Genomic DNA, 25,759 nt, shown 5'->3' with positions numbered 1-25,759 from the left:
GATCTCATTTGAACAATACTAGCTGAAACAACACATTTTGTAACTTCTGTCTCAGGTCATCAACTGGGACAATACGGAGGGGGTAGCATTTAAGACTGCAGGTCAGCAGAGGTTTCCTGTCTCCTTATTCCACTAGCAGGTCTGAGGGAGAATCACATTTCTCCATTAATAGCGAAACGTTTTAGAATAATCTGGCTTAACTTCTCAAAACAGGCTACATGCTTTGGAGCCAATCTTCACATTAACAATGGCTACCAACGAGTTATTGTAATCCTCTTACCCTACACACAAGGAAGCTTCATTTAGACTCCAATAACTGGAAAAATTAGAACTCCATTTTGAAGCCAAAACATGCATGCATTGAGATTTTACATGTATATTTACCAACGTATATATTTAGTCTCTGTTTCTGGTTAATTCATACACATGTAGTTCCTATATGAAATGCCTAATTTAGATTTTTACACAAGAGCAGTAAAATGCAATTTACCTTCCCTAACCACCTATCTGGGCACTTAATGTACCACTCCAGACCAGAAGCTCAAGATAAAAGGCCAAGGAGTTAAAAGAGGTGCTTTGGATTCTACCACCTGACACGTTTACCTGTGTTCCTACCCACAACATCTAACACCGTGTAAGTAATTGACAGAAGGGAGGATTTGGCGTGTGCTTTTAGGAAAAAAGATTGAAGAGAAAATGAAATGGTTTAAGGCAGTTTTAACTCTGATGGCACAAGAAAACTCTAGCACTGAAATGTTTTATGAAATACTTAAGCTTCTTTTCTAAAGGTTGAATGGGATGACTTTAGAATATAAAAATATTCCTGATAAAATTATCCCAGAATAAAAGTAAAAGGCTGTCGGTTGGAAAGAGAGAGAGACACACACATACACACACACACACACACACACACACACAGAGAGAGAGAGAGAGAGAGAGAGAAGGCATGGAATTGTATTATCTGAAATTGACTAGGTGGGAAGTTCTATTCTGAACTCAGTATCATGTAGAAAGGATAAATTGAGCTGATTCATCATCTCCAAATACTGTTGACAATAATTTCAACTGGGAAAAGAGAAGCCCGGGAAGACCCCTGCTTCTCACAGTGGGAAAGAGTTTCCTCCAACTAATCCAGAGCGTGAGCTCAGTTGTTCCCTGCTGGTTTATACAAAGAAGTAATCAACTAATGTTAGGGCAAAACAAGATTGAAATGCGTACCATCAAAGTCTAATAAAAACAGGAATGAATAAGAGAATTGGGAATAAATAGGAACAAATAACAGGTCGATATTTATTGAGCACTTACTATGTGCCAGGCACTTACTCAATTCTTACAACAAAACTATGCTATTAGATTCCCAAACTATTTCGTTTATAGATGGGAAAACTGAAGTATAGACCAGCTTGAGTACTCATACAACTGTGCACACTTTCACAGCGCTGAAGCTGGGGATCCTCCCGGAGAGTAGGACTGCCCCACAGCATTGCTCACTTACTCTAATGGAGATCTTTGCTCAAGTACCCCAATCCTCCAGAGGCACCGAATGAGCAAATCAGGTCAACTTTATCTGCCTCGGAATCCCCAAAAAGGACCTGAGATGATCACACCTTAGAATTTAGGATTATGATAGTTTAATGCTTTAACTGTACGTTTCTCATATCTAGTATTATAAATAGTGATACTGAACATTTGGATGATAACTATCTACTAGCTATTCCTCTAATAACTTAGGTAGTCATTTAGTCTTCACGAATTTCCCTCTTGTACAGATGAAGAGGCTGAAGCCTAAAGGAGTTATGTAATTTATTCAAGGTCATAAAGCCACTGAATAGATATTAGGTAGTTTTGTTCCAGAGCCGAAGCTCTGAGCTCCTACACTGCCTTTCTCAGCAGAGGTATTCCTATGAGGTTTCCAGAAAGAAAAACAAAGGACAGTAACGTCCACTGTGGCCCATTCTTGTTTCCCAAGCTGCTGTGAGGAGCCCAGGAGGTGCGACGCAGCTTCACCCAGTCCTATCACAGTTGCCTCCACTCTGGACGAGTCCCCACGCTCTGTGCTCTCTCTTTTCAGTCTCCCTTTTTCTCCTGCTTTCTTGATCACTGTTTGTCCTTTGCCTTTTTCTTCTCTTTCCTCTTCTCCTAGCCCCCCCCCCCCCCGCCTTCTTTCGGCGTCCTGTCCTCTTTCCCTCATGCTATTCCCCTCCCTTCCTCTCCTCTCCTCTTTCCCTGTTCGTCTTTCTTTGCTCTACAGCTTTCCGTCTCCCCTGACCTAATTAATTGGAGCTAACTAATCACTTTTAATAAACATTTCCTGACATGTCCATAAAGTTTTGAGGCTGCTCAAAAAGGGACTGTTCTTTGACACTGAAGTACAGAGTTGAAAATGGTATTATAATCCTATATTTAGATTAGTTCTAACTACTTTCCAGATGAGTGAGACCTCCTTGCAAATCAAATATCTAGAACAAGAACGCATGTAGCAAGATGGGAGTGTTTATGATATATGCTTGATTAATATCCAAAATATATAAAGAACTTAGAGAATTCAACACCAAAAAACCAAACAATCTGAATTAAAAACAGGCAGCGGACCTACGTAGACATTTTCCAAAGAAGAAATACATATGATCAACAGACACAGGAAAAGATGCTCAACATTACTAACAAGGAAATGCAAATCAAAACCACAAGCAATATCGCTTCACCCCAAGTCAGAAGGGCTAGTATCAAAAAGACAAGAAATAACAAGTGTTGGTGAAGATGTGGAGAAAAGGGAATCCTACTGGTAGGAATGCAAATTGGTGCAACCACTGTGGGAAACAGAATGAAATTTCCTCAAAAAATTAAAATTAGACGGCACCTGGGTGTCTCAGTCATTAAATGTCTGCCTTCAGTTCAGGTCATGATCCCAGGGTCCTCGGATGGAGCCCGCATCAAGTTCCCTGCTCTGTGGGAAGCCTGCTTCTCCTTCTCCCATTCCCCCTACTTGTGTCCCCTCTCTCACTGTGTCTCTCTCCGTCAAATAAATGAATAAAATCTTTAATTAAAAATATTAAAATTAGAAATACCATATAAACCAGTAATTCCACTACTGATTCTTTGGGTATTTACCCAAAGAAAACAAAAAAACTAATTCAAAAAGAGGTATGTACCTCTATGTTTATTTGTTTATTGTAACATTATTTACAATAGCCAAGATAGGAAACAACCCAAGTGTTCACCAATAGATGAACAGTTAAAGGAGATGTGGTACATATATGTATATCTAAGACTATCCCTCAGCCATAAAAAGGCTGACAACATGCATAATGGAGGGGGCATTTGTGACAACATGGATGGATGTTGGGGGCATTATGCTAAGTAAAATAACTCAGACAGAGAAAGACAAATATCATATGACTTCACTCATATGTAAAATTAACAAACAAACAAACAAACAAACCAAAAACAGACCCATAAATACAGAGAACAAACTGGTGGTTGCCAGAGGAAAAGGGTTGGGTGCCTGGGCAAAATGAGTGAAGGGGAATGGGAGATAACATTTATTACTTCTATTTATGGAATGAATAGGTCACAGGGATGAAAGGTACAGCACAGGAAATAGAGTCAATAGTATTATAAAGCATTGTATGGTGACAGATGGGAGCTACACTTGTGGTGAGCAGAGCGTAATTAGGTATGGACTGGTTGAATCACTGTGCTGTACACCAGAAACTAATGTAATATTGTGTGTCAACTATCCTTCAACTAAAAAAAAAAAAAAATAAGTCATGGAGACAAAAAGCCAGCACAGGGAATATAGTCAACAATATGCAACAATGTTGTATGGTGACAACGCTGACTATATTTATCTTGGTGAGCATTGAGCAGTAATGTACAGAGTTGCTGAATCACTATATTGTACACCTGAAACTAATATAACATTGTATGTCCTTTACATACTTCAGTCATAAATTTTTAAAAAGAATAAAATTGCCACCTTTCTACCAAAGAATTTCAGGGTGGTGAGTCAGGAAAGAATAGAAATTCAGCCACTACCCTATCATTAGAGCCAAGAAGGCAGAAAACAGTATTATCTAAATGCATGTGATTGGAAAGGAGAAAAGTTTGCGTTAACAAGTCTACAAAAGGCCCTTAGAACCCATTTAGTTCAATGCTCCCCATTTTACAGGTGAGGAAACTGAGGCTCAGCAAGGTTAAGTACTCGACTGATAACCCGCATCCAGTAGGTAGTCAAGTCAGAAGAACTCAGGGGCTGTGTATTCAAAACAGAGCTTGAATTTTTAAGTTTTCAGAGACATCTTTCCGACAAAATTCTTAGAACTCAAAAAAAAAAAAAAAAAAAAAAGGACAGAAATAGAGCTTTTAAAACTAGCACAAAATTTCAGAGTAGTATTGATTTGGTTAATCGTATATACTATCTAAATTGGGTAGCATTAAGTGAGGTCAAGTAAAGACTAAATTGTCTTTTGTTCAAACTCTAAGTGTACGTACATATACATGTGCACATGTGTATTAGGTTCTTTACTCAAAAAATATTGAGAGCTTACTGTGTATCAGAAATTGTATTCAGGCCTGGAACTCAAATATATAAACAACACAGACTCCTCTCTTACAGAATTCAGAGCACAGTAATATAAAGTGTGATATGTGTGATAACATAGATCAGCAGTTGCCAAACTTTTAGAACTCCTTTACACTATAAGGAATTATTAAGGGCCCCAAAGAACTTTTGTTTCTGTTGGTTTATAACCATAAATATTCATTTTAGAAATTTAAAAAATATTTATTAATCCCTTAAAATAATCTATTACACACGTTAACATAACACACTGTTATGAAAAATAACTGTGTTTTCAAAATGTTAGCTGTATGCAAATCTGGTTAACGTCTGGCATGATACAGACAGCTGGATTCCCATTTTCTACTTCTGCATTTAATCTACTGAAATATCATATGTCATATAGCCTCTGGAAAACTCTACAATACACAGTATGAGAGTGAAAAAGGCAAACATCATTTCAGTATTAACTGAAAATAGTTGATCTTATGGGCCTGCTGAAAGGATCTTGGGAACCTCTGCTGTAGATGATCCCAATGTTTAGGAGTCAATGGAAAGACATTTATCTCAGTCTTGGGGCATCAGGGAGGGCTTCTAGGAGGAAATCACAACTAAGCTGAGCCATGAAAGATACGTGTAAATGATTCAGAAAAAAAGAAATAAAAGGGCACTGGGAGGAAAAGAGAAAAACATTCCTGGCAGATAAAATCTGAGAGAGGACAGCTCATTCTGAGAACACTGAGTAGCTGAGCATGGCTCACACTCCAGAGGCAGAGAGGGAAAAACTGGGAAATGAGATTGGACAGTCTGACAAGGACCAGACCACACAGAACATACTCTGGAGTCAGGACTTTATCCTGAGGATAAGGTTGTGGTCACTGGATTTCTGAAGCAGTGGAGAGAGTGGATGGCTGAGTGGAAGGTTGAGACCAGAGAAGCCAGTTAAAAGGCTGCTACACTATACCCTGAAGTAGCTGGTGAGGGCTGGACTCGGGCAGCAGCCGTGGGACATGGAGGAACTGTGAGAGGCCACAGAGAGAGACAAGTTACAATGGACAGGACCAACTGGATGTGAGGGAGGAGAAATTTGTTAGAATCCAAAATGACTGCCAACTTCATGTTACTTGGAGGTACCATTCTCTGAAAGATGCAGTAAAAAATTCAGAAGGAAGAAACCGCTTACAGGCAGATGATGAGCATAGTATTAGATATGAGCTGGCATTCTGAACTCAGGTGAGGTGTGGAACAAGAAAGGAGGCAGCATACAGCTGGTGCTGGAGGCCATAAGCATGGATAAGAGAACCTAGGGACAGTGTATAGGGGCATATCTAACTAGGACACGCCGAGTGCAAAGCATTCAACTTGCTTCACTCCAGAAGACAATTCCGTGCCTGTCTTAGTGATTCTCAACCCTGGCCCTATCTTAAAATCAACTGGGAAACACACCAAATTCAGAGAAGGAGAATCGGCTTCAAAGTCTCTGAGGGCTACAACAATAAAAAGCCGACAGCCATGACGCACTAGGAACATGTTAGCGTTGATCTCTGAAAAAGGTACTTGCTGCCCCTTTGCGACAAGCTTGCAAGATCTGGTATAACCAGGAGACAGGAGGTTCTCATAGAAGTACTCTGGACTGGGGGATGCAGGTCTTGTTTGCAAAATGAGGGTACCGAGCTCAACAATTTCTCACGCCTTTCTGACTGCTCACATCTGTGGCTCTTGCATAGAGAGCCTCCCTCAAAGCTATACATGTTCATATGATTCACCTTCTCTCTTCTAGTTAGAAAGGAAACTCATCTTGCTGACCTTCACACACTCTCCCAGTGTCTCCCGCTCCACTTGCCATGTCTTGTCCTTCAAGATTGAGCTCAAATGTCTCCTTCCCAACAGAGGACCCCAACCTATTACTGCCTTTCCAAGATACTTTCTTAATCTTTCCATCTTTGACAATCAGGGCTTTGAGGGATAATTCTCAACCTCCTGGAGGCCCTTCCTTTTTCTTCCTGTAATATATTATAATGACCCTCCCTCTGATTAAAGAGCGCTGTGGGAATTGTTATTTATAAGCACATAATTATAAATAAATAGTATAAATATGTATAAATACAAATTATAAATAAATTAGTACATATTATTTATAAGGTTGTTGTGTGACAATATTATAAACTAGAAGCTTGTTTTTATTTGTCTGAATACATAGTATAAATTCCCCTACACAAACTTCCTAAAATGTCAAGAAGTGCATTAACTAAAATTATTGGGCCAATTAGAGAAGAATTATCTAATACAATATAAGAATCATCTGTCAAGACGGGAGGCCCAGAGTCTCACAGAGAAGAGAAATGTAAAAATCTAGGGCAACCAGCACAGTTCCCAAGAAGAGGGAGAAAAGGTCTTAATCATCGTGGGTTGGGGTCTGAAGCGTCATAATGACCAAGACAGCTGAAAGTGAGAAGGGAAAACAGGGTGGTGACATTTGATCCCCAAAGGCAGAATGTAGGGCTAAGACCAGAGAACCCAGCTAAAAGACTGCTGCGGTACACCACGCAGTCAGTGAGGCTGTACAGAGGCAGCAGCAGGGGACCTGGAGGAAACGTGCCAGTTTGCATCAGAGTGGCCTATATGGGGGAGGCAGCTACTTAGTAACAACAACAGTCACAGGAGCTAACATTTTTTGAATGGGTACTACAGAGCAGGCGCTAATCTCGCCTCTTTACACCTTTTTAACACATTTAACAGTCCCAGCTCTTATGTGGAAGAGAACACTTTTAACCCTAGGAGGAGGAAACTGGGACAAGGCCAAGCCACTTGGTGGAGACAACCTCATATTCTTAGCTACTCTACTCTGCTGCCATCTAGCACCACAGAAGCCCCCACCCCATTACTACGGAGGGTTCCAGAACTCTCTTCCCACCAAATGCACCTGCTCTGTTGCCAAATAGTTCTATTACTTTGCTGAATATTCCTCTTTTTTGACACCTTGAGCAAGGCTACTACTACTCTTGGAGTTCTTGCCAGCTCAACTTCCCTCATATAAATGTGTCTCCAAAAAGAGGAATGGGCACAATGTAATTTTTCATGAGTCCTGTATCCTATGAAGAAGGCCCTGGTCAACAGTCCCTTGAATACAAGGGCATGCACCAAACAATATAAAACCAAAGATGTAGTAAGTCTAGGATAAGGAAAAGGGCTTTAATTAGACTTTGTTTTAGAAGGGTACAAACAGTCTTCCCTTTGGTATAGAAAATAAAGAAAACAAAACAAAAATACTTTTGTTAATTCAACTTATCAGCTTTACTTCTATAAGGTAATGGGCTGTATCTAGTAGAAAAAAAAGGGAATACCAGATTGTCAATTGTGACATACACCTTCCTCTCTCTGTTTGCCCCTCTCTCTCTCTCTCTCTCTTTCTCTCTCTCTCTCTCTCACACACACACACACACAGACACACAGACACACAGACACACACACACACACACAACTTTCAAGGGTTGTTGTGCTGAATAAAGTCTCCAGACCAATCAGAAATACCAGAGCACCACCTCTGAGCAGCACCTCTCCAGAGCATTAAAAAAGAAAATACCAACAGCTTCCTTTATTCCTAGATAAATAATGAAGGCAAATGGTAAAGCCACTCGCTTCTCAAAAAGTAGTGCACATGACTGAATCAAAATGAGAGACGGAAAGCACATGGTCCTGAGTTTACAGGCAGCATCTTTCCTGGATAAAGTTGCTTATTTGCCATGCAAAATTCAGGCCAATGGTCTTTATATAGTCATATCCACAGCCTCAGCCACAGTCTGACATCATGAGTGACCTTGACACAGAACCCACACTCTTGGAATGATTTTTTCCCCATGCTGTCTGAACAGCACAAAAGCAGTGCTGACAGGTAATTTTAAGACATCACAATAGCGAGTCTGCCAAGGTGAATGTTTCCTATCTGCTTCATTTAGCTGACCTCATTTGCTATAATTTGAGGCTAATCCCTATCTAATTCTTACTGGGTTACTTGCTTGTTTACTATCACCATTGTCCCTGGTCTCTTGCCATCTTACAAACTCTAGCCCGGCCCCAGATTCCTGTAGGATGTCTGGTTCTTGTCATATCACAGTGCTGGGATGGCAGCAGGAATACCGACATACCTTCAGGCTCACTGATGCCATGGCCTCCCCTTCACTTACTATTAGGATCTTTGGAGGGCCAGTCACCCAGCATCCCGAGGAACAGAAAGCCAGCCATGTGGAAGGGATACCCTCCACTGTGTACTTTACTGAGAAACAGCTGCTCAGTCCTATCGCGTCATAATCAATCCCATGCAATCTCAAAACTAAGAAGTATCTTGCAGGTCAACCAACCACCTCACCTTCTTTATGAACATTTACTTTTCAAAACTGAGGCTTTTGAAGTTAAATTTCCAAGGTGACCATGCTACTTAGTGGCAGAATAAAGATTCTTATTCTTGTTCTTCCTACTAAAGCTGATGCTGATTACCTGGATTCATAGACGAAATCACACAAATGACAAGACTAGCATTTATGTAGCCTTTAGCGTTTACAGTGACCCTTTGTTCTTTTTCACAGAATAATCTATGCAACAGCAATGATAACTAATTAATTAATATTCCATTTTAAATATTAGGAGATTAAACACAAAACTTTTAAAGGCTTATCCAAGTTTTCATAATTAAAAAGGTGGGGGGTTGTAAACTGAGCCAAACTTCCTGCCTGCAAGCACTATACCCTTGAGTAAATGACCGACTTCTTTATGCCTCTCTGTCCTCACTGGTAAAATGGAGATACAACGGAAGAGCGTCTGTTTCAAAGAGGGATTTTTCTTCTTGAGAATTAATACGCAATGATGTGTTGAATGAATAAACCTTTTAGTACCTTGCCTAAACATTTTGTAAGTGGGCCATAAATATCAAGATTTTGTTTTGTTTTGTTACCTTTCCAAAGAAATCCAGGGGCATGACTTCAGGCTTAAGGATAGAGAAGAATTCACTAATATTCGAGGAACTTTTTTAGTTGAATAATAAAAAAAAAAATGCAACACTTGATTTTCATCATCACAGAAATACTTCCTGCAAAATGTAGTTAGGCACTTTAACTATCTTGACACAACAAGATATTATTTAATCATAACCCTTCCATGCTAAGAAAATAACAAAGAACTACTTTCGTTTAATGTGTGAAACTATAAACCAAAAAACTGCACCTCTTTATGTATATTAGAGGCCAAAAACTAGATGCAGTAACCGGATGTAGCCTCACGGTGGCGCTACATCATCGTGATAAAGCCTCAAACCCTTTAAAGCTCTGCAGAAACCAAAGCGATGCAGGACTGAAACATTCCTAATGTACGAACCAGGAAAGGAATTTGTTCTGGATCCCCACAGTTCTTTTCTACCAACCTTGAGCAATGACCTTGGCATAGTGTCTCAACGAATCCACTGGCAATGTTAACGCACAGGTTTTTCCTGGCATTGTGACAAAATATACACAAAAGATTATTATCCTTAAAAAAAAAAAAAAATTATTATCCTTGATCTTTAATGATGTTATAGTCTCAATTTGGATTTGGGCAACAGAGTTTGCATATAAGATAACATTTACCTTTGCCCCATTCACCCACTGTGTATCTTAATTTCATATGTACCTTGGAGCCACTTGTTAAACTCCTTTCCATCTCTCAGCCCCAAACTCAGCTTGAAATCTCAACTCTTTAGATCCTTTTCCTCCACTCCCTTTAAGAAGCCAAACATTTTCACTGATTTGTCCTTTATAACATCTCCCACCTCTGTCTCTTTATTTCCTCAGCGGCTTCCAAAGCCACACAGTTCAAATCCTTTTACATAATCCTTTTACATGACCAGGCTATTTGTAATAACCTTCGAAATTAGCCTTCGGGCCCTAACTCCCAACCTTGACTGCACATCCTAATTGTTTGAGGAGCTCTTAAAATTACCCGCCTGTTGCGATCCTGATTTAGTTAGTCTGGGGTGGACCCGGAGGTTGGGATTTTTTTTTTTTTCAAATCTCTCCAGTAATGATAATAAGCATCCACAACAGAGAACCACTTTGCAAGTGGCGTATCAAGGCAAGTGTGCCACAATCAGATGAACCTTCTTAAACCATACCAATTCTCTGGGCCAAAAATTTTAAGGATTTCTCATTTTCACAAAGACTGCAAACTGGTGACTTGAAGGCCAAGTCTATCTTACATATGTGTTTTTACTTGGCCTGTTTTAAAATTGTTCAGACCCAACATTTTAAAAATTGGGAGAGGTTACATAAAACCCAGATTTTCTACTGTTCTAAGACTTGTAAGATCTTGCCACACAGGGTGGCTTCTGGTCTAGAGGATAAAGTTCAAATAGAACAATACATTCACTCCCACCCTCGCTCACTCATTCTTTCACTCACAGATTTTGGAGCAGGTATTTATTTTGTGTTTGTACCATGCAAACACTTGGAATTCAAAGTCCATCATACTTTAGCCCTACAACAAACTACTCTAAGCAGATGTCTGGCCTCCCACTGTTCCTAGTCTAGAGGCTCATTTCCCAAACTCCTCTGCAGTTAGTATGCAACTTCCAGGTCAGATCTGTGAGAAGAAAGCTGGCTGCATTCCATGTCCCTTCTCTGGTAAACTGGAGTGCTGACAGAATGGGTAAGCCACAGAAGAGCAACAACAAAAAAGGTCCTGGGTCCTTTGGTGGCTTCTTTCCTGGACTGTCTACCTACCTGCTGTTATAAAAAAGAAAAAAGAAAAAAAAATCCTTCCGTCTTATTATATTCGGGTCTCTTGGTTTATAGTATTTCACTACCTGCTGTTATAAAAAAGAAAAAAGAAAAAAAAATCCTTCCGTCTTATTATATTCGGGTCTCTTGGTTTATAGTATTTCACATATACCCCAAACACCAAGCATCTCTCTTTACTCTTTCCCAAGATATACTTTAAATACTCTTGCCCTCACTCTTGGCTTATGCCAAAGCTTCTGTCATTAACCTTCCACCTCCTCATCTCTATCTAAATGTTATCCACCATTCAAGACCCAGCTCAAGTAGCCCCTCTTCTGTGATGCGTGGTCTAGATATACTAGTCATCCTCTTCCTTCCTCTGGTCTCCCGGTGTATGAGTTTCCACGTGGCATTTGCCATGTATTATCTTATGTAATAAGCACAGAGCCCTGAATTGTGTTTTCACAGCTCTGTCAAACTCTAAGTCCAGAATCTAAGACAAATATTTAGATTGTGCAAGGTATAAATAAAGAAGACTATACAGAGTTCCCACACCATTCTATTATATTAACCTTTTGTTGACTAATCATCTGTACTATCAATACATCTTCAATGTGTGATCTTTTCGGACTTCTTTTTTTTTTTTTTTTTAATTTTTTATTTTTTATAAACATATATTTTTTATATACATATATTTTTATCCCCAGGTCTGTGAATCACCAGGTTTACACACTTCACAGCACTCACCAAATCACATACCCTCCCCAATGTCCATAATCCCACTCCCTTCTCCCCAACCCCCTCCCCCCGGCAACCCTCAGTTTGTTTTGTGAGATTAAGAGTCACTTATGGTTTGTCTCCCTCCCAATCCCATCTTGTTTCATTTATTCTTCTACCCACTTAAGCCTCCATGTTGCATCACCACTTCCTCATATCAGGGAGATCATATGATAGTTGTCTTTCTCTGCTTGACTTATTTCGCTAAGCATGATACGCTCTAGTTCCATCCACGTTGTTGCAAATGGCAAGATTTCATTTCTTTTGATGGCTGCATAGTATTCCATTGTGTATATATACCACATCTTCTTGATCCATTCATCTGTTGATGGACATCTAGGTTCTTTCCATAGTTTGGCTATTGTGGACATTGCTGCTATAAACATTCGGGTGCATGTGTCCCTTTGGATCACTACATTTGTATCTTTAGGGTAAATACCCAATAGTGCAATTGCTGGGTCATAGGGCAGTTCTATTTTCAACATTTTGAGGAACCTCCATGCTGTTTTCCAGAGTGGCTGCACCAGCTTGCATTCCCACCAACAGTGTAGGAGGGTTCCCCTTTCTCCGCATCCTCGCCAGCATCTGTCATTTCCTGACTTGTTGATTTTAGCCATTCTGACTGGTGTGAGGTGATATCTCATTGTGGTTTTGATTTGTATTTCCCTGATGCCGAGTGATATGGAGCACTTTTTCATGTGTCTGTTGGCCATCTGGATGTCTTCTTTGCAGAAATGTCTGTTCATGTCTTCTGCCCATTTCTTGATTGGATTATTTGTTCTTTGGGTGTTGAGTTTGCTAAGTTCTTTATAGATTCTGGACACTAGTCCTTTATCTGATATGTCGTTTGCAAATATCTTCTCCCATTCTGTCAGTTGTCTTTTGATTTTGTTAACTGTTTCCTTTGCTGTGCAAAAGCTTTTGATCTTGATGAAATCCCAGTAGTTCATTTTTTCCCTTGCTTCCCTTGCCTTTTGCGTTGTTCCTAGGAAGATGTTGCTGCGGCAGAGGTCGAAGAGGTTGCTGCCCGTGTTCTCCTCAAGGATTTTGATGGATTCCTTTCGTACATTGAGGTCCTTCATCCATTTTGAGTCTATTTTTGTGTGTGGTGTAAGGAAATGGTCCAATTTCATTTTTCTGCATGTGGCTGTCCAATTTTCCCAGCACCATTTATTGAAAAGGCTGTCTTTTTTCCATTGGACATTCTTTCCTGCTTTGTCGAAGATTAGTTGACCATAGAGTTGAGGGTCTATTTCTGGGCTCTCTATTCTGTTCCATTGATCTATGTGTCTGTTTTTGTGCCAGTACCATGCTGTCTTGATGATGACAGCTTTGTAATAGAGCTTGAAGTCCGGAATTGTGATGCCACCAACGTTGGCTTTCTTTTTCAATATCCCTTTGGCTATTCGAGGTCTTTTCTGGTTCCATATAAATTTTAGAATTATTTGTTCCATTTCTTTGAAAAAGATGGATGGTACTTTGATAGGAATTGCATTAAATGTGTAGATTGCTTTAGGTAGCATAGACATTTTCACAATATTTATTCTTCCAATCCAGGAGCATGGAACATTTTTCCATTTCTTTGTGTCTTCCTCAATTTCTTTCATGAGTACTTTATAGTTTTCTGAGTATAGATTCTGTGTCTCTTTGGTTAGGTTTATTCCTAGGTATCTTATGGTTTTGGATGCAATTGTAAATGGGATTGACTCCTTAATATCTCTTTCTTCTGTCTTGCTGTTGGTGTAGAGAAATGCAACTGATTTCTGTGCATTGATTTTATATCCTGACACTTTACTGAATTCCTGTATAAGTTCTAGCAGTTTTGGAGTGGAGTCTTTTGGGTTTTCCACATATAGTATCATATCATCTGCGAAGAGTGATAATTTGACTTCTTCTTTGCCGATTTGGATGCCTTTAATTTCCTTTTGTTGTCTGATTGCTGAGGCTAGGACCTCTAGTACTATGTTGAATAGCAGTGGTGAGAATGGACATCCCTGCCGTGTTCCTGACCTTAGCGGAAAAGCTTTCAGTTTTTCTCCATTGAGAATGATATTTGCGGTGGGTTTTTCATAGATGGCTTTGATGATATTGAGGTATGTGCCCTCTATCCCTACACTTTGAAGAGTTTTGATCAGGAAGGGATGCTGTACTTTGTCAAATGCTTTTTCAGCATCTATTGAGAGTATCATATGGTTCTTGTTCTTTCTTTTATTGATGTGTTGTATCACATTGACTGATTTGCGGATGTTGAACCAACCTTGCAGCCCTGGAATAAATCCCACTTGGTCGTGGTGAATAATCTTTTTAATGTACTGTTGAATCCTATTGGCTAGTATTTTGTTGAGTATTTTCGCATCTGTGTTCATCAAGGATATCGGTCTGTAGCTCTCTTTTTTGGTGGGATCCTTGTCTGGTTTTGGGATCAAGGTGATGCTGGCCTCATAAAATGAGTTTGGAAGTTTTCCTTCCATTTCTATTTTTTGGAACAGTTTCAGGAGAATAGGAATTAGTTCTTCTTTAAATGTTTGGTAGAATTGCCCCGGGAAGCCGTCTGGCCCTGGGCTTTTGTTTGTTTGGAGATTTTTAATGACTGTTTCAATCTCCTTACTGGTTATGGGTCTGTTCAGGCTTTCTATTTCTTCCTGGTTCAGTTGTGGTAGTTTATATGTTTCTAGGAATGCATCCATTTCTTCCAGATTGTCAAATTTATTGTCGTAGAGTTGCTCATAGTATGTTCTTATAATAGTTTGTATTTCTTTGGTGTTAGTTGTGATCTGTCCTCTTTCATTCATGATTTTATTTATTTGGGTCCTTTCTCTTTTCTTTTTGATAAGTCGGGCCAGGGGTTTATCAATTTTATTAATTCTTTCAAAGAACCAGCTCCTAGTTTCGTTGATTTGTTCTATTGTTTTTTTGGTTTCTATTTCATTGATTTCTGCTCTGATCTTTATGATTTCTCTTCTCCTGCTGGGCTTAGGGTTTCTTTCTTGTTCTTTCTCCAGCTCCTTTAGGTGTAGGGTTAGGTTGTGTACCTGAGACCTTTCTTGTTTCTTGAGAAAGGCTTGTACCGCTATATATTTTCCTCTCAGGACTGCCTTTGTTGTGTCCCACAGATTTTGAACCGTTGTATTTTCATTATCATTTGTTTCCATGATTTTTTTCAATTCTTCTTTAATTTCCCGGTTGACCCATTCATTCTTTAGAAGGATACTGTTTAGTCTCCATGTATTTGGGTTCTTTCCAAACTTCCTTTTGTGGTTGAGTTCTAGCTTTAGAGCATTGTGGTCTGAAAATATGCAGGGAATGATCCCAATCTTTTGATACCGGTTGAGTCCTGATTTAGGACCGAGGATGTGATCTATTCTGGAGAATGTTCCATGTGCACTAGAGAAGAATGTGTATTCTGTTGCTTTGGGATGAAATATTCTGAATATATCTGTGATGTCCATCTGGTCCAGTGTGTCATTTAAGGCCTTTATTTCCTTGCTGATCTTTTGCTTGGATGACCTGTCCATTTCAGTGAGGGGAGTGTTAAAGTCCCCTACTATTATTGTATTGTTGTTGATGTGTTTCTTTGATTTTGTTATTAATTGGTTTATATAGTTGGCTGCTCCCACGTTGGGGGCATAGATATTTAAAATTGTTAAATCTTCTTGTTGGACAGACCCTTTGAGTATGATATAGTGTCCTTCCTCATCTCTTATTACAGTCTTTGGCTTAAAATCTAATTGATCTGATATAAGGATTGCCACTCCTGCTTTCTTCTGATGTCCATTAGCATGGTAAATTCTTTTCCACCCCCTCACTTTAAATCTGGAGGTGTCTTCGGGCTTAAAATGTGTTTCTTGGAGGCAACATATAGATGGGTTTTGTTTTTTTATCCATTCTGATACCCTGTGTCTTTTGACAGGGGCATTTAGCCCATTCACATTCAGGGTAAGTATTGAGAGATATGAATTTAGTGCCATTGTATTGCCTGTAAGGTGACTGTTACTGTATATGGTCTCTGTTCCTTTCTGATCTACCACTTGTAGGCTCTCTCTTTGCTTAGAGGACCCCTTTCAATATTTCCTGTAGAGCTGGTTTGGTATTTGCAAATTCTTTCAGTTGTTGTTTGTCCTGGAAGCTTTTAATCTCTCCTTCTATTTTCAATGATAGCCTAGCTGGATATAGTATTCTTGGCTGCATGTTTTTCTCGTTTAGTGCTCTGAAAATATCATGCCAGCTCTTTCTGGCCTGCCAGGTCTCTGTGGATAAGTCAGCTGCCAATCTAATATTTTTACCATTGTATGTTACAGACTTCTTTTCCCGGGCTGCTTTCAGGATTTTCTCTTTGTCATTGAGACTTGTAAATTTTACTATTAGGTGACGGGGTGTGGGCCTATTCTTATTGATTTTGAGGGGCGTTCTCTGAACCTCCTGAATTTTGATGCTCGTTCCCTTTGCCATATTGGGGAAATTCTCCCCAATAATTCTCTCCAGTATACCTTCTGCTCCCCTCTCACTTTCTTCTTCTTCTGGAATCCCAATTATTCTAATGTTGTTTCGTCTTATGGTGTCACTTATCTCTCGAATTCTCCCCTCGTGGTCCAGTAGCTGTTTGTCCCTAGTCATCCTCTTCCTTCCTCTGGTCTCCCGGTGTATGAGTTTCCACGTGGCATTTGCCATGTATTATCTTATGTAATAAGCACAGAGCCCTGAATTGTGTTTTCACAGCTCTGTCAAACTCTAAGTCCAGAATCTAAGACAAATATTTAGATTGTGCATGGTATAAATAAAGAAGACTATACAGAGTTCCCACACCATTCTATTATATTAACCTTTTGTTGACTAATCATCTGTACTATCAATACATCTTCAATGTGTGATCTTTTCGGACTTCTGAATCTCCCAATTTTAATTACAAAGCTGAGTCTTCCCAATTGTTTCAGAATTTTTTTTCCTTAATATTTAAACTTAATTCTCATTTTCTTTATTCTTGCATCTAAACAATTCCTCAATTCTCTACATACATATTTCTAAGACTAAGCAGTGCATTAAAAGAAACACATTCGAGAGTGAATGGTGGGAAAGAGTCAACTCATAGTGCTCTCATATTTGGAATCTGAGAATGTCTAGGACAATATTAGAAGGAGAAAGTAGAAGATGCTCTTGGGGAAAGAAAAAGAGAAAACAGAGCCAGAAAGTGAAAAACTCTCTGGTCCAGAAAAAAATTAAAGAAAAAGGAACAGGAGAGAAGATTTAGGGAAGAGAAGGAAATCGGGGACAAGAGGAAGACTAGCAACTGAAGGAAAAAGTTATCATAAAGGAAAGGCACATACAAAATGAAATAGCAGTGAAAAACAGTGGAATCCAAATACCTTAAATACTTCCTATCTGATAAGATGCTCTTAGGAGATTATTATCAACACCTAAGAAGAAAGTACTACTCTACCAACTCTAGGAACACTGGTACATGGGCAGACTAAAAGAAATATCAAAAGTGAGGGAGAAGAGAATTTATGGTAGACCTTGACTATATAGTAGATGGTAAGTTATTCTGGGGATGATTAAAGAAAGACAAAGCCGTATTTCAAATGAGACCTACTCAAATCTCAAATCAAATAAATAATGCCCAGATAAGCCTTTGTAAAAAGAATGACTCCAAGTGTTTTTTATTTAAAGGACAAATCCCAGAAGGTGACTTGGCTTTAGCTATGAAGCTATGTTCTATCTTACAAGAAAGCCTGTGTGAGATCCTTAAAAGATAAGAGGTAATAACATTGAGATAAAATAAAAGAGAACCCAAAGACCTAAAACTATAAAAATCCTACAAAAACATAGAGGAAAATCTTCATGACATTGAACTTGGCAATGATTTCTTAGATATACCACCAAAAGCATAGGAAACAAAAGGAAAACAGAAAAACGGGACTACATCATACTTAAAAACTTTTGTGCCTCAAAGTACCCATTCAAGAGAATGAAAAGGCAACCTACAGAATGGGAGAAAATCTTTTCAAATCATATATATGATAAAGGGTTAATATCCAGAATACACAAGGAATTCCTATAGCTGAACAGCAAAACAAATAGCCCAATTAAAAATGGACAAAGAACTTGAATAGATATTCCTCCAGAGATGATTTACAAATGGCCAACAAATGAAAAGATGCCTCAACATGACTAATCATCAGAGAAATATAAATCACAACCACAAAGAGATACTATCTCACACCCATTAGGATGGCTACTATTTAAAAAAAAAAAAAAGGTCAGCAAGTATGTGGAGAAATTGGAACTCTTGTACATTATTTGTGTGATTATAAATGAAGCAACTGCTATGGGAAATGGTATGAAGGTTCCTCAAAACATGAAAAGTAGAACTACCATGTGATCCAGTGATCCTATTTCTGGATATATAGCCAAAAGAATTGAGAGTTGAGTTTCAAAAGTTTCAAAGAGAACACCCATGTTCATAACAGGGCTATTCACAATAGCCAAAAGGTGGAAGCAAGCCAAATATCCATGCACAGATGAACAGAAAAACAAAATATAATATAGACACACAATGCATTATTACCCAGCCTTAAAAAGGAAGATCCTGTCACAAGCTACAACATGGATGAACCTTGAGGACATTACGTTATGTGAAATAAACAAGTCACAAAAAAACAAATACTGTATAGTTCTACCTACATGAGGTGCCTGAAGTAGTCAAATTCATAGAAACAGAGAGAAGACTGATGGCTACCAGGACTGGGTGAGGAGGAAAGGGAAGTTTCTGTTTAGTGCATACAGAGTTTCAGACTGGAAAAGGTCGGGAGATCTGATTCACAACAATGTGAATATACTTCTTTAAGAGAGAGAGCATGTGTGCGTGAGAAGGTATGGGAGGGGCAGAGGGAGAAAGAGAGAAAGAATCTTAAGCAGGCTCCACACCCAGTGTGGAGATCAATGCAGGGCTCGATCTCACAACCCTGAGATCACAACCTGAGCTGAAATCAAGGATTAGACACTTAACAAACTGAGCCACACAGGCACGCCCAACAATGTGACTATACTTTGCACTAATGAACTGTATACTTAAAAACAGTTAAAATAACAAATTTTGCACTATGTGGCTCTTACCACAATGAAAAAAAAAGAAAAGGAAAGAAAAAGAACTCAGGACAACATGCTATTTCTTTAATGATTGCCATCATCAGCGTGGTATCATTGGTACATCAACAGACAGTCAAAATGAGGGTAAAAGCTAGGACAGTTTCTATGTGGACCCATTTTACCTCTTGGAAAAAGAAATCAGTGCCAAGTTAATCCCAGGACCAAATCTCTTCTACCTTCACATTACTTGTGATGGTACCAACCAGTTCCCAGCAGCAATGGTGGCCGCCTTTGTGCCACTCCATAGACTTGACTGTGATTTTACATGGCCTAGTTATGAAGACTAAGTACCCAGCTAAGTATTTGCTGCACTAAATCTGAAATAACTTATGTGCAAAGACATCCTTAGCTGGCACCAAAGAAGTTTTTAAAATCAGGTTACAGATGCCCCAAAGATAAAATGCTCATAACAGCTCAGTCACTCAATTTCAGTGGTAATGCCATAATCTGGTATTTGAAGACACTGGATGCTAGAGAGAAAGGGGATCAGCTATGTCACATAGCCATCAGCCTGGTACCAATGAGTCCAATCTAACAGAGCAATGTCTTCCGGGATGAGCTTTGAGAACTTATGTGAGCAGGAAGTCTGCAATGTGAGAAGTAGACATTGCACTATATCCCAAAGGACAGATCTCCTGAGATGCTTCCCTGGGGTGGCACCAGGCTACAGTGCATTCTGCCAGCCCCCCCACCCCCCTAGAATCACACAGCTGTTAATCTGGCATCAATAATCACTCTCCTTGGACAAGTGGCTACTCGCTAGGCAGTACATTTCTATTCAGGTCGTGAGGAAGAAATCACACTATTCATTTACTAATCTAGTAATGGTTTGTAGGTTTCCTAAATAGATTTGACCTGCATATGTGATTACTGTCTAACTTTCCTGGCACTGGAATATATCTTTAGGAGAAAACCAAATCAGTTCAAGCATCTCAGTTGGAATCCCAGCTCTTACACTAGCAACAGTGTGACCCGGGCCAAGTCATTAGCAATGGAGCCTCAGACCTGTCATCGGTAAAACAAGACCAATAACAAGACCAATAGCTCTTCCATAGGGATGTCATATGGATTAAATTAAAGAACCTATATCAGAACCTGGTCCATAATAAATGCTGATGAAAAATCATTTCCCTTCCCTCTTCCTTACTCTAGAGCAGGGGTCAGCAAATTTTTTCTGTAACAGATTGTAAATATTTCACGCTTTGCAAACCATCAGTCTTCATCACAACAACTCAATTCTGTCATTGCAGCCCAAAAGCAGCCACTGATGAAGAGTATAGCTGTGTTCCAAGAAAATGTTATTTTAAAAATTAGGCACTAGGCAAGTTATAGTTTGCCAATCCCTATTACTTATACCACATAAGACCCACCCACTAAGTTAATCTTTCATCATTCTGTTGGATTTCATCTGCTCCAGACAGGCCCTCTCCTCTTTTCTTTTCATTTCTTTTACTTTATTTCTTGAATGTTCCACAACAAATGGATCTAGCTCAATGGTTTGACTAATTTTTTCACTTTTAATTTTAGGCCTTGAGAAGCCTGCACTGGAGGTGAACACTCAGACCTGAGATGTTCAATTACTTCATCCACACAACAGGTTGTGGGAAAATCAACCATATTTGAGCAAAACCCCCTTAACTCCCAACAAGATATTGGGAAAGGAACGTCCCTTAGGAACTCATAGAGTTAACAGAGGAATTTTTATTTGAGGAGGAGAATAGGCTGTGACTTATTTCTCAGGTTTAAAAATATTGCTTAATAAATACGTTTGCATTTGCTTGTATATGTGTAAAGAACTTCTTACAGGACATATAAACTAAAACAACAGAGATCACCTTCAATGTGGTGGAGGCCCAAGACAGGGAAAAAGGGAGAGAAAGAGTTTCCCTCTCCCTCTGTGCAACCCCCACTGCTCATGCATGCTCTCTTTCTCTCCGAAATTAATAAATTATATTTTAAAGATTTTATTTATTTATTTGATAGGAGACAGCGAGAGATTACAAGCAGGGGGAGCAGCATAGGAAGAAGGCGAAGCAGGCTCCCCGCTAAGCAGAGAGCCTGATGTGGGACTCGATCCACAGGACCAGAGCTGGAAGCAGAGGCTTCACTGACTGAACCACCCAGGAGCCTCTGGACATTTTTAAACATATAAGCTTTTAGGCCATGTGAATACACTATGTATTCAAAAAAATTAATTCTCCTACAGGATGAAAAAATTAAAAATTAAAAAGAAATCTTTTCCCATTCATAAAACCAGCCCATTACAAGAAAGACTCAAATGTGAGGGGAGGGGAACCTAAAAAGTGTCTCAGACACTTGTCATTCAGGTGTTATCTTGGGGATTCTATCACAGCCCCATAAAGTCCCGAATGGGATAGTGGGCTTTTACATGCCTCCTACCCTGCATTCTGAGAAAAGACAGGAGAACTTGGTACATGAAGGAAGGAGAAGACACACCGCTCTCCATTTGGTGGGGGTGGAATCAGAAGCAGGATGTATCCTTCAATATTTTATAACTTTTTCATATTAGGCCAACGTTCTTCCCATGGGAGTTCCACGCTCCCTCCTGTCTTGTCTCAGCATGTGCCATATGTATACATTTTGCCCAGCCACCTCTATCTCTTTTTCTATTGAGTTTTTTCTTTCTGCCTTCAAATAAGCTTTAATGTTTTTCTAAGTGACACTTTTATTGGACTTTTCTTTCAACTCTTACCCTTTGCCTCGTATTGCTTTCTCAACCCAATTCCTTGAGCTATATATGATTCTCTCACTTCTTAGTAAACTATAATCCAGCTTCTACCTCCACTCTTTCATTGAGTCCATTTTTCTCTAAGGCCCTCATTGACCATCTCAACCAAATCTAAGGTTGCTTCTTTTTCTTTGTTCTTATTCTTCTCCATTTCCCTGTTGTAGAGAACAAAGCTAACCTCCATCTTGGACCCCTGCTCCCCCATTTACTTAACACCCGAGAATCTTCTCTGTCATGTGGACCTCTTCCTTACTCCTTCCTCATAACAGCTTGAGTCTCAGTTCCCACCTGTCTTCTCTTCTCCATCTGTCCTCACTCTGTCAGGGGATTCATCTGTTCTCAAGACTATCTAGTGGGAAGGGCAAAGCACATGGAGCACACGACTTATTACCTGGTCACCCTAGAAAAAGTGATTTCATCTCTCTGCAGGGAGAGACTTTAAAACAGGGATTCATTCACCCATTCTATTGATAGTCTTGACTGAGCACTGAGTATGTGCCAGGCACTGTTAGAGGTACATTAGAGTCATTAGCAAACTAAACAGATGAATCTTCCTTCCCTCACAGAGCTCCCATTCCAGCAGGGGGAAACAGTAAACATACTAGAACAATAAACATACCAAACAGAATTATATAAAATGACAGAATACAGTGAGAGCTGTAGAAAAAATTAAAAGGGTTCAGGCTACACCCTTTATTTTTTTAAAGATATATTTATTTTAGAGAGATGAGGGGAGGCAGAGGGGAAAGAGAGAGAATGCTGATCTTACAATCCTGAGATCATGACCTGAGCAGAAACCAAAGGGCAGACACCCAAACGACTGAGCCACGCACATACCTCATAGGTTACATCTTTAAAAAGGTGGTCAGAGTAGGCTTCCCTAAGAAGTTAATACTCCTGGGGCGCCTGGGTGGCTCAGTGGGTTAAGCCGCTGCCTTCGGCTCAGGTCATGATCTCAGGGTCCTGGGATCGAGTCCCGCATCGGACTCTCTGCTCCATGGGGAGCCTGCTTCCCTCTCTCTCTCTGCCTGCCTCTCCATCTACTTGTGATTTCTCTCTGTCAAATAAATAAAATCTTAAAAAAAAAAAAAAAAGTTAATACTCCAGCAAGCTCAGAAGAGGTTAAAAAAATTAGAAATGAGAGCATCTGTAAGAGTGTAGGCAGAGGGAATTGACAAAGATCCTAAAGGCATGGGTCTTCCCGGCTTATTCTAGGAACAGCAGAGGCCAGTGGGAAGGCGGGGAAGTGAGCATGATGAAGAGCAGGTAGAAATGAGGTCAGAGAGGAAGTCAAGGGAACAGTCTATGTAGGGCCTCTGAATGCAACAGGGGCTGTTGTAGGGTTTTGAGCTGAGGGTTGATATGATCTGATTTATATTTCAAAAGGATCATTCTGGCTGCTGTGCTAGAAAGACTATAATAGGAATAGGATGGGAGCAGAGAGACCAGTTAGGAGGCTAGCACCAGAATGGGAACACTGGAAGCAGGAGAGAAGTGGTCCATTTTGGATAATAAAACCTACCTTGTAGGGCTGTTTGAGAATCCTATGAGAAAATTACTGCAGGTAAAGTGCCTAGTAGATGCCTGATACAAAGAAGATGTTAAGTAACACCTTCTCTTATTATGTTATACTTGCAGGTAGAATAGGTTCTCTGAGTCACTATAGGTAGATCAAAGCTAGAGTGTGATATCCAAGGTGAACTGACTTGGGGGTAGGCGGCTGCCCCACTGAAGTGATAAAGGGAGGCTGGACTGACCAAGGGGCTTAATCTTCATTTAGCCTTTACTTCATATCCCAACTCCAGGATGGTATTTCCAGTTGCCTACGAGACACTTCCTCTTAACAGTTTTATCATATAATCAATATCAATGTACCGATTTTTTAAGTTAACTGCCTCACCTCTACCTCAAGCCAGCTACCCATCCAAACACTTTCTTCTATAAACAGATACACCAGTCCTCAGAGGCTGGACACTTGGCTTCATCCTTGCAGAATAATGGAAACAAAACATGCTACCACTGGAAGCTGGTATTGTGGCCATGATCTGCTTTAAAGATCTCTATTTATAAAAGAAGAAAAAAGGCCCAGCATGAAACACGACTAGCCATGGGTCTCTCCAGGCTTTACGGATGGAACAAGACTTAGACCCAGTTTTCTGGATCCTCTTCCTTCAGCAGCTTCCCCACCCATGCCTGTCGTACATCAGAGCAGTCCCCTAGACTGGCTGCCACAGGCCAGTTACCTCTGCCCTGGTCCCCATCACAACTGCCATGACCTCCCTCCTGTTACTGTCAACTAAATCTTCCAGAAAGGCTACCGAAGGCTGTGACCTACACTGCTTTCGGTGTGCTGGCTTGGCTGTGAGTTCAAACCCTTACCATGTAATTACTAGCAGGGAGGCCTAAAGCAAGTTTTCTAAGCTTGTTCTGCCTTCACCTCTTCATCTGAAAAAGTCCTATCTCCCCCCAGGACTTAAATAGAATAAGGCATGTGAAGCTCTTATATTGGAGCCAAGCACAAAATTAGAGCCCAAGAAGCATTAGTTATCGTGGATTTTATTCCTTCCCTCAGTCAATTGCAGAGAAGCTGCCAAGGGTGCTGAGGAAACACATTCTAACTGTCTCATACTGGCCTTAGGGGCCTTGGAGCAACCAGGTCTCTTCCATGTATGGGAACTTTTGCTGCTCTCCGTTCACAGACCTTCCAGTCAGGACAGCTCTCTGAGCCCCCACCCCCAATAAACATGCCCATTCCCAGATCCACCTGTGTTCTGGTTTATGCTCCTCCTGCCTGAAATAGCCACTGACCTTCTCCCTGTCTTAATCCTGGCATTCCCTTCAAAACTCCTCTGAAGGCTTGGCCCTTCACAAGAATTTCCCAGGTAAATCCTGGCTCCACTGACATATTTTTTTTCTAGTACCATAGTATTTACATGTAGTACTGAGACATGGGAGCATTTAGTTAATGGTTTGGGCTCTAGGGCAGGCTGTCTGGTCTCTCTCAGCCTCAGTCTCCTTATCCATACAATGGGGTTAATATTAGGGTTGTTGTGAGAATTGGATACATAAATTCTTAGTAAAAATAATCATTAATATATGTTACTATTACATATCACCATTAACTTTTCCTTAGTTTTAAACACCTTCATTGTCTTCCTCCAGGTTAGCCTGTCCATGTGTACTATACTTAATCTAGTGTCTTAAAATCACTGGAGCTTAAATTATGGAGCTCAGTCCGGAGCTGAGAAAATTCTCAGATGAGAATTTTCACATCTGTCCTCAAAGATTTCATCTAATAATCCATTCTAAAAGTAGAGATTTGGGGTGCCTGGGTGGCTCCATCACTTAAAAGAACGGACTCTTGATCTAGGCCCAGGTCATGATTGAGACCCACACTGGGCTCGGGGCTGAACGTGGAGCCTGCTTAAGATTCTCTCTCTCTGTCTCTCCCTCTCTGCCCCTCCCATCTGCCCCCCCATTTCCCCACTCTCATTCTTTCAAAAAAATAAATAAATAAGAGAAAAGTACAGATTTACCCCAAATATCAACTCCCCATCTCAGAGCCCATGGGCAGTAGACAGTATAGGCAGCATGGGTTATTAGCCAGGGACCTCACAAAGGAGAAAGACTGAAAGAAAATAAAGATCCCCCCCCAAATTAGAAACATCTGGTCCATTTCTACAGAGAGTTAACATTGGGAATGGTAAGCTATTCTGGGGTTAGAACAAACAAATCAAAAATCAGTGAGGATAACTGCAACATTCCATTCACGCGTTCCTGAGGCAC

General features: G+C 40.0%; 1 protein-coding gene across 5 annotated transcripts in view; it reads right to left on the bottom strand.

The window, feature by feature from the left end:
* Positions 1–25,759, bottom strand: part of AKAP6 (A-kinase anchoring protein 6) — a 464,720-nt gene that overhangs the window by 238,945 nt on the left and 200,016 nt on the right. The gene's annotated exons all lie outside the window — the stretch shown is intronic.

Source organism: Mustela lutreola, chromosome 7 (genome assembly GCF_030435805.1).
Source record: "Mustela lutreola isolate mMusLut2 chromosome 7, mMusLut2.pri, whole genome shotgun sequence".
Lineage (NCBI taxonomy): Eukaryota > Metazoa > Chordata > Mammalia > Carnivora > Mustelidae > Mustela > Mustela lutreola.
This window is presented reverse-complemented; position numbering and strand designations above follow the sequence as displayed.